The following is a 10,905-nucleotide window of genomic DNA, read 5'->3' on the forward strand; positions in this document are numbered from 1 at the left end:
AAACCCTCTGGTTGATGGATATAAATTTCTTCTTCGAGATTACTGTGAAGAAATGCAGTTTTCACATCTAACTGCTCTAACTCCAAATCATGCAAAGCAACTAGAGCAAGTAATACACGAATTGAGGTGTGAGTAACAACAGGAGAAAATACCTCATTGAAATCAATGCCTTCCTGTTGATTAAATCCTCTCACAACGAATCTTGCTTTATATCTTGCACTTTCAACACCAGGTATGCCTTCTTTTCTCTTAAATATCCACTTACAACTAATAGCTCTCTTACCCTCAGGTAACATCACCAGATCCCAAGTTTCATTCTTGTGAAGACTCTCAATTTCTTCTTGCATCGCTACAACCCATTTTGAAGAATCTGCACTGGAAATGTTGGAGTATGTGTCCTCGACAATAGTGCGGTCATATTATTAAAACTCATAATAATAATTCATAAAGGGATGATTCATTTTATACATCAACTGATCAACATTAATCGGTAATGATTGGCTCACTAGAGTTTGACATTACTGTCGTTTGACGGTGGTGATCAGTTGATCCCTTAAGGTCACACCTAAAGGACAATTCCCTTAATAGATAAAATTAATTAATTGTATAATGATACAGATTAATTAATTCCTTAAAATAGAACAATTCACGAATGTGAGTAAGAATATGAATCTTATTGTAATTCGATTAAATGAGATTCGTTTTAGTAATTAAGATGTTATATTACTAAAAATTTTTTTATGAAACAATTAAATTAAGAATGAACAATTAATTATAATTGCAATATGTTGTAGATTATATTAACATGGACCATTTTATTTACATGTAATTGGGAATTACTAGTCAATTATTGTATATAATTAAATTAATATATGTAATGATATTTAATTGTTAAATATGCATTAATATTATTAATAACATGTTATATGTCACATGTCACACATTATATGACAAAATAACAAATTGGCAAAAATAAAATACACTCCGTTTTAACTAGGAAAACCGGTTTTATGGAGGGTATTAGGAAGAAATGGCTAAATTGTTTAATTAAGTGGAATACATAATGATTACAATTATGGCATATTCTACACTCTAACAAGTTTTGATAAGAACATTTACATGAGCATTTTTTGCATGCATTGGCTCTCCTCCCTCTCTCTACCCACCGGTTTTTCACCCTCTCATATAATAAGAATTGTTCTTATTTTTACATAATTCATTCTTCACAATTTCACTTCTTACTCTTCTCTCCTTTTCTCTCTAAAATAAAGTTTGAGAAAAGAAAAATAAATTGTTCAAGTTCTTATATTTAGATTACTAAAAGAGTAATAGAAATAATAATAAGATTAATTTTAAAGTCTCTAATTTAATATATCTAGTTAATATATAAATTAGAATTACGGGTTTGTCTTGGTGCAATTGAAAGGAGGTTCTCACAATATTGGGACAAGGAGGATCATCCAATAATTTAAGCTTAAGAACAAGTAAGAAAGGATTTCTTGCTTGTGCCCTATAAATCGTTTTTCTTCAATGTAAGGAACACATTTCTTAATATTTGTTCTATTTTGCTATGCATGCATAAGATCATCATCTAATTTAATGAGTAATTTAGATTTAAAAATTAAAAAGTTTAATTTGAGGGTTAATGAATCCTTTCAATTGGTATCTAGAGTTATGGTTGTTGCATGCTTAATCGGCTTAGTTTTTCCGACTAAATTAAAACTTGAAATTTGTGATTTATATGATTAATCCACGAAATTATTTTGCATGTCATATATTCTGGTCCTAAAATAAATTTAGGTCATTTTGATGATTTATGGTATTTTTTAGCTCATTTTAATAATTTTTAGTAATTTTATTACATTTTATTGATTAAAATGGTGTTTAAAATGCTAAAAATAGTTAAACTTTGTCTCTGACCTTGAATTTTTTATATGACCTCACATGAATATTTTATGTAAAATTTCGTATACATTTGATTTATTTTGCATGATTTGTAATTTTTATGAGATAAACATGACATAAATGGAGGTAAAATGGTTAAAATTAGTTAAACTTCGAAACAGACCATGAAATTTTAATATGTTGTCACATGCACATTTTACTCACTAGTTGTAAAAATATAGATGAACTTGATTCATTTTGCATGATTTATGAATTTTTAGGTGTAAAAATGACATAAATGATTACTATTTTAGCATAAATAGCTAAAAACAAATTAAATGGCATGAGAAAATTATTTTAGGTTTCATTTATATCCCACATATGAGATCTAAAATTGGAACATTGATTAGATTAATCTTCATATGCTTCAGATGTTTTATTAGATAAAACCGATAAATTGCAACTATATTTTTCTCCAAATAAATTCAAAAATTTTAACCTTAATTTTTGACATTATGAGTGTCATGTAATTATTCCAGAATATTCAAAAATTTAAAATTCAAATTTTGAAATTATTATAATTTAATTTGGATTTATTCATAAAAAGTTATGATATTAAGGTCAAAAATGAGCATAATTGTTAAATCAAGTTGAATTGTTGTCAAAAATTGAGTAATGACTAATTTTTGAGTCCTAAAAGGTTAGGATAATTAACTTGGACTAAAATTATATTTTATTAATATTTTGTGTAATTTTAATAAGTTAAAATTGCGAATATCCATAAAACCGGATTATATTTACGATATAAGTTTAAATAGGGCGATTTGGCACATAATTGGCATGTTAGACACATATTATATTGCTGCATTTTTCCATTGATGATTGTCATATTTCTTTTATATAATTTTGAATTATGTAATTTTATCTTAGTATGGCCTTAGTTTTAATCGATATTACACGTAATGTAAGGGAATATTGATTCGGTTGTAATTTAATGTGATCTCGTATCACTTTTATTTTATTTCATTTAGATTTTATTTGCCAAATGTATAATAGGAAGTACAATGTACATTTTATTATTTAGTTATTTGTAATTCCTGAGTTCCCAAAGACGGTGTCATTCGGAAAGGAGTTCCGATCAAGACGGTGTTTATCCTTGGGAGGCGTGTCAAATGAGAATTCAAGGGACCAAAGGAGTTGTTTTTCGAATATGTAATAGAATATAAGATTTTCTATTTTAGGAAAGGTCATACTAGGAAATTTCTTTTTTCTTTATTTTGCTTGCTTTATATGTTTGCATGCATTGCCAAATCGCCATAACTACACATGCATATTTAATCGTCATATCGACTATTGTCAATTATAATTATCGAGTATTCATCGACTTAGTTCACTTAAAGATGATAGATAATAAATCGACAAGACCTCTCACATATTTAAAATTGAGATTAGCCTTACCAAATAGTAGGACTCATGAATCCCTTTGACATTTGGGGTAGATTCGGTTCCCCGTGGTACTTTCATTTTTCACTGGGTAAGTGGGGTAATAAAACGTTATTACACGCGAAATTTGGTTGACCTCAATGGGATATAAAGACTAGTCTTATGTTCCGGGGCTATAGATGGATTTTATGAAAAACATCGACCTAGAATTCTATAGTAGAATCAATTATAGAGTTAATTCACCAAATTTATCCAAGTATGGGTTGTATCTGTTTCCCGTACCCATGTTTGTATAAAATTGGATCTCGGAATTATTTATATAATTTAGGTGCGAGGTCATTATATAAATGCATATTTTCTTTAAAACCTTGTTAAAATGTTTACAAGTAAAAATGATAAATGTTAATTGTTTCCTGCATTTCCTTTTTGTAGTCAATTTCGATTAATTTGCAATGACAACTCCTATTTCATCCGCTTCTACTAGTGAAACCGCTCCACCTCTCACCAATGCTTCTTGGTTGCGATCCTTTATGGATCGATGTAAACTTGAAAAGAATGACACTAAATTTGCCGATTGGGATGTGCAACTCCGCTTGGCCGCGGAAGGTGACGACAAGCTTTGTTACCTTACCGAAGCCGCTCCCGATATGCCTACTACTAGGTCCACCGTCGCGGTTAGGGAAGCCTATGAGGCTTACCTAAAGGAATCGGTCGCGATCAAGAATGTCTTGATCTTCTCTATGGATACCGATCTCCAAAGGAGTTCTATTAAGATAGGCACCGCCTATGAGATCTACCACCAAGCTTGTGACCATGTTTTCACAAGCTCCTAGGATCATCCAATATGAGGCGGCCTCCGCATTCTTTGAGCTCAACATCAAAAAGGGTCAAAAAGTGAGCCCTCATGTACCCAAATTGATTGAGCATGTTGAAACGCTCAAATTGCAAAAGGTTGAAATTCCCGAACAACTCGTTATTGACCGAGTTCTCCATTCCTTGAATCGCATCAAAGCATTTATACAGTTTAGGGTAAACTACAATATGCAAAACATGAAAACCTCTCTCCATGAATTGCACAACTTGCTTGTACAAGCCGAGAGAAACATGGGTCTCAATGTGAATGTGACTAAGGATGTGCTCAATATTAATGATAAGAGTAAGGGGAAATTCAAGAAAAGCGCTAGAAAGGGTAAGAAACCCACTCCCAACAAGGGCAAAGGGAAAGCTATTGGGAATAGCTCATCCAAGCCCAAAAAGGGTGCATCTTCCAAAGATAAGTGCCACTATTGTTGTGGTACTGGCCATTGGAAACGTAATTGCCCAAAGTATCTAGGAGATGTTAAAGCTGGACGTGTGACTTCAGTAGGTAATAAGTTCTCTAATTTATTGTTTTATTGATATAAATCTCAACTTTGGTATTTAGATACAAGTTGTGATTCTCACCCCCTTCAAATGTGATATAGGGCATGTGAGTAAAGACAAAGGCAAGGACAAGCAAGCTTGAAGATGATCTTCAACAAGGGATGCTAGTGTAGCCGCCCATAGTTGAAGACCTATGGAAGCTTGGCTTTTTATTTTGTATTGTCTTCTTAGTATTATTGTATTTTGGCTTATTGTTTTTAGAACTTCTTTTGATTTCCATGTTGGACATGGAAGTTTGTTTTATTTCCATTTTACAAACAATAGTTATATGAATTTTAATGGCTTGGCTTTCAACCAAAGTCATTCGGTTTATGAAATTTTCTTTGTTCTAAAAGCTTGTCATTATGCACCTTTCACATCAACAACATAAATTGATTTGACTTAAATTGATCATAAAAAATTACAACGATTGGATCATTGTAATAAGTTCATAAGTCATGAATTTGATCCCCTCTTATACTTTTATGACCAAATATCACATCTTATTTGAGATAAGGTAGAACGATTAAAAAGTCAAAAAGAGAGTTATTTGAACTCTAGGTAGAGAATTTTAAAAACCAATTGAAAACGCCAATTATAACTAAGACTTGTAACCACTTATAAGACTCCATACGAGTTATGGGAGGTCTTAAGACCCTAAAATTGTATAAGACTTGGATATGAGTCCAATCCTTTATCTTATAAAGGTTTGTCTATCTTACTACTAGATTACAATGTCATTACAAGAGAGTCATCTATTAAGGTCATAATGTGCGACATTTACTCTTGAGAATAGTTTGTTGCTTGCATAGCTATCTTTCGATAAAATAGGCGTATTTTTCAAAAGATAGAGTGGGAGAAAATTAGAATCAAACTCAAGACTGGTGAGGAGACCAAAAGAAAGCTTGTTAGGTCAAACTCAAGCCTAGTGACGAGACCAAAAGAAAGTTTGTTAGGTCAAACTCGAGACTAGTGAAGAGACCAATAGAAAGTGATCTTTAATAAAGATTATGAAGTGGTTATATCGAGTAATTTCAATTCAATCTTACATAAGAGCCTAACGAACCAATGTGAAGTCTATGCATAAGAGTTGCATGGATAGACATTAAATTGTCCACAAAGCTAAGTTAGAAGGTAACTATGCTAAGATCCATATCATCATTGATACACCACAAAGTGTAAATAATAGAGTTAGATGTTAAGACCAATTTCTAAATAGGTATTTAGAAATGGTGGGAGTGTGTGACATTAACACAAGGTTTTAATCAATACTTAGAAATTGCAATGATCATCTCAAGTTATGTGATAAGAAAATGGTTTTACTCGAGTTGTCGACAAGCCATAAGTATACATGGATTTAAGTGGGAGTCAATATTGTCATGTTTAGACATGGAGATCAATGGGAGAAATTGTCTTTCATGTTAATATCATTGAGGATGACATGTTAACACTACCGTTGGTGAAGGAGTGCTCTTGTTTTCAATTCTCGATGAAAGAAGACATAATGCATTTTAAGATTCCAAGTCTATTATTATATAGGGAATTTTAAGCTGGCACGTAGACAAGTATCTTATGTTGATAAGATTCAATATCGATTTAATATCAACATAGGTTGAGGAGGTTATTCATTTAGATGAAAGTGGAATTACTATGATAGAGTCATAGTCATTCACTGAACCCCATGAGTTGTTGATCACATGAAATCGATTGCTAATATTTCCGCCATTAGAACGATCATGTATGCCAATGTATGCACATGTCATGATGAATCATATGCTTGGAGCATAGTGAGTCAATGACAAATTATTTTGTATAAAAGTCATTTGAAAGCCTTCAAGAACATCCACTATAATTCCTGAGAAGAAATGAGGATCCGTTCTTGTGTTTGGAAGACGTACTAAGTTGTGTGTTGAAGGGTTACACAATCTTTAGTTTCCAAACCTATAAGGATTTAACGAAATCCTAGGCACGTTTTATTGACTCAGGAGTAAGTGACTAGAAAAATATTTTAGAATCAATCATTGAAAATTCTACAAATGGAGTCTGAGTACATTGTGATAAGGTGGTTTATAAAGGGACTATAGGTAGTTCCTTCCACCAAGTGTTTTATCACAAGTTATATGATGATAGTGGGAGCATCTTTCAAGTTAAAGAGCCTAAGTCTAAGAAGAAGTCTAGACATGTACTTAGAATAGTTCATGACATTAGAAATGACATTGAATAGAAGGAAAAAGCAAATCATAAAGTTGGACCAAATGGATACATGGTATATCCACTAACCAAGCTTTTATTGCACCTTGATAAGTGTAATATATATACACTTTAGATTATAAAATGTAAAGTAGTAATATGGTATTGACTATTCATATGTGATAATCGCATTTATCGTTTTAGTTTCTTAAACTCTTCCATTGCCTTGTTATATCCAAATAGGTTGTTGAGACAACATTGAACCCTGTTAAAGTGAACTGGATTAACATAGTAATTTCCCCTGGTCACTCATATGAGGTGACGTCTCTAAGTGACTAGATTGTGAGTCGATTGATGGCAAGATTGTGAGTCGATTGATGGCAAGTTCAAGTGCCATAGGGTCATAAGAGATGACAGTCGATCACATAGACAGACTGTAAGAGACACTTTATCGGGCTGTGACCGCTTATAGAGTTCTGGTAATTCATATAGCCTGGTCGTGGCGAGAGCTACCACTACTACAAAATACGTAATAGACATCTCTTAATAGGCATCGGATATTTCAAAAAGTCTGATGTATATTTTTATATATCAGATATTTGCAAATATCTGATGTCTATTCATTTATGTAGACATCTGAGTTTTGCAAAAGCCAATGCCTATTCATTTATGTATTTTTAACTTACATTATAGACATTAGAGCATTTAAAAACCGATGTATATCTAATCTAAAAATTTATAGGCGGCAACTTTTTAGTACTTTAGCGCTTTCATTCATATTTCATTGAACATTACACCCAAACTCAATTTACTCTCCCTCATTATTCTCTAATCCCCATCTACAAATCACTCAAAAGCTCTGCCACCGCCGCTTACTCGCCACTATGGCCGACCTCCAGCACTGCCGACGACGCCTAAGTCACCATCACCGCCCTCCATGACTTCCGACAACACCCAAACTCAATTTACTCTCCCTCATTTTTCAGGCCCGCCCTCCGTCACATTGTGGGTACCGTTTCAAAGAATTTTAATTATTTTGTATACTATTTAATTTTAGCTTAATTTGATCTAGGTTTATGTTTATACCAAATTAGGGATTTTTCGTTTGGATTTGATGGTGTATGCGATTCATTTTCTGGTATTATTATCGTTCCGCTAGTTGATTATTTGAATCCCCAATTTTTGATTTCTTCATCCCAATTTTTAATTAGTTTCGATTGATTCTCAGTGTGTAAATAGGGTCAGCCCAGATTTATCTCCACTTTACCATGTCATAGTGTTATTCGGATTCTCCCATATATCGTCATAACACCTGGGATAGTATTTCAGGTACCAGGTACCAGGTGGACACAAGTGCATCGAATTTGGGAGTATTAGGACTGGTGGTGCTTCTATTATAGTCCATGCTCTTCTCCAATTTGGTCTTTTTGGTATCCTCTTAATTGCTCTCAGTCTTTACATGTATCGGGGTTAGATTACTAATTTCACTAGCTAACCATGTTTTTCAGACTTCAGATTATCGTTTGAATGATTAAATCATTCCTAACTTCTATTACATGTTTTTAAATTTCTTTGATTTTTGTTTGATTTAGGGAGTACAACTGTATAAGTTTGTGATCGTTTTTGTGTCGGATTATTCCAAGCATGGGTCGGCTGGAATTCAACTCGTACATCTCATTTTTTATGGTTAAGGTCAGTAGGTAGTCATCTCAGATTCTCAGGCATGGGAGTTTTTGACTGCATGCTGATTAAAAGGAACTCCGTGAAGAGAAACTCAAAATGATTGAGGAGAAAGTGAAGATGGTTGGTACTCCTGATTATGTGACATTATTTACTAGTTACCACCTTCTGATTATGTTCTCAGGCCAAGTCTCCTGCTACTTAAAGTGAGTGCTCTCACACATCCATCCCAAGGTTTGTCTGCCTTTCTAATATGTAAAAACATTTGGTATTCTATAGTGATTTTTGTTTAGTCATAGAGCTAATTTTTAAGATTAATGCAATCTTTTCATTTGCTTGAAAGTATTCATGACAGTTGGTGTTTTCAAAATATGGTGTTGCATAGGTATTTTTGTGTACGATGTATGTCATTATGGCCTATTTTTGCGTATGATGCAGGTTTGTTAAGATTCTGCACAGACCCAAAGGTATAGTAAAGGTCAGAGAAATAATATGCATAATGCCTAGTTGCTTCAGTTGGAGTTAATTGCACAGGCAATTTCTGAGACTATCACGAGACTGTTACATGAAAATACAAATGAGATAGTCATACTTCTTATTTAGATAGTCTGTTAATAGTACTGTCTTATGACAAATTGATCATGGTATATCTGGCTATGTTTTCCAACATGACGAATGCAATCTGGTAATTTTGGTTTATGTTCAATTGCAGAGCAAAACATCAGCTCGCCATTGAACACACAAGCTGCAGCTCTCTGGAGCAATCAAGAAGGTAAGTACTGATGCTTGGTATACTAAAATTATAACGATAAAATGATCATTTTCCACTAATTGGGTATCAATTAATTAGAACCGGGTGATTTTGCAGAATACAGGAAGATGGTTCAAAACTTGTAAAAGGCGTCAAGAGATTAGTGATGGCAGGGTTTGATTGATTGTGATTGTGATGATTAAGTTAGTTGGTTGGTTGGGTAGTTGCTTTTTTGGTGTTGTAATTTGTAATCATTTGGTGTTGTTACACACATAACATAAGTGATAAACAGAGGAGCATGAAAGCTTACTCGTTATATATGTGATCATGTGTAGGATTAATAATGTATTTGGGCAACAATATCGTAATATTTTTTTTATGAAAAATATAATTATAGACATCGGTTTTTTTGGATATCTGATGTCCATGGTGTTGAATAGACATCGGATATTTTTAAACAACTGATGCCTATATAACATATAGACATCGGATTTCCTAAAAGTCTGATGTCTATTTTCGAATAGACATCAGACTTAAGACTGATGCATAAGAATAAAGAATATACATGTGTCAACTGTGCATCAGTTGCAAATCCGATGCCTATTGATGAAAAAGTCTGATGTCTATGATGGTTTTTGTAGTAGTGTACTATAGTATTCTTTTGAGTCAATTCTTTGACTAAAGACTATTCGCCCAAGTTGGCACAGTTTCATAGTGACTTTAAATTGTGCTCTACGATTTTCGTAAATGAGGTCTAATGGGCATCTTTTGGGTCATGAAGAGCTATGGCTAAACAAAGAGAATAGTGTGATAGGAATTGTCCATCCCCTTTTTTCAGGGTTATTTAAAAATCTCAGGGCCACTCGAGGAGTAGTGAACTGAAAATGCGTGGCCACGCTCAGAAGGTATCTACGGTAGATAATTCCTCGACGTTACTCTCTCGGATCGAGGAAACCACTCTTGATATGATCACTTGGAAGAATGACCTGCAAGACACCTTGCATTGAGTGGGAGATTGTAATAGGACAAGAGAATTGGTGACGCACACTTGTCTCGGACAAGTGGGAGATTGTTGGAGTATGTGTCCTCGACAATAGTGCGGTCATATTATTAAAATTCATAATAAGAATACATAAAGGGATGATTCATTTTATACTAAACTGATCAACATTAATCGGTAATGATTGGCTGACTAGTGTTTGACATTACTGTCGTTTGACGGTGGTGATCAGTTGATCCCTTAAGGTCACACTTAAAGGACAATTCCCTTAATAGATAAAATTAATTAATTGTATAATGATACAGATTAATTAATTCCTTAAAATAGAACAATTCACGAATGTGAGTAAAAATATCAATCTTATTGTAATTCGATTAAATGAGATTCGTTTTAGTAATTAAGATGTTATATTACTAAAATTTTGTTTATGAAACAATTAAATTAGGAATGAACAGTTAATTATAATTGCAATATGTAGTAGATTATATTAACATGGACCATTTTATTTACATGTAATTGGAAATTACTAGTCAATTATTGTATATAATTAAATTAA

Source organism: Silene latifolia, chromosome 10 (genome assembly GCF_048544455.1).
Source record: "Silene latifolia isolate original U9 population chromosome 10, ASM4854445v1, whole genome shotgun sequence".
NCBI classification, from domain to species: Eukaryota; Viridiplantae; Streptophyta; class Magnoliopsida; order Caryophyllales; family Caryophyllaceae; genus Silene; species Silene latifolia.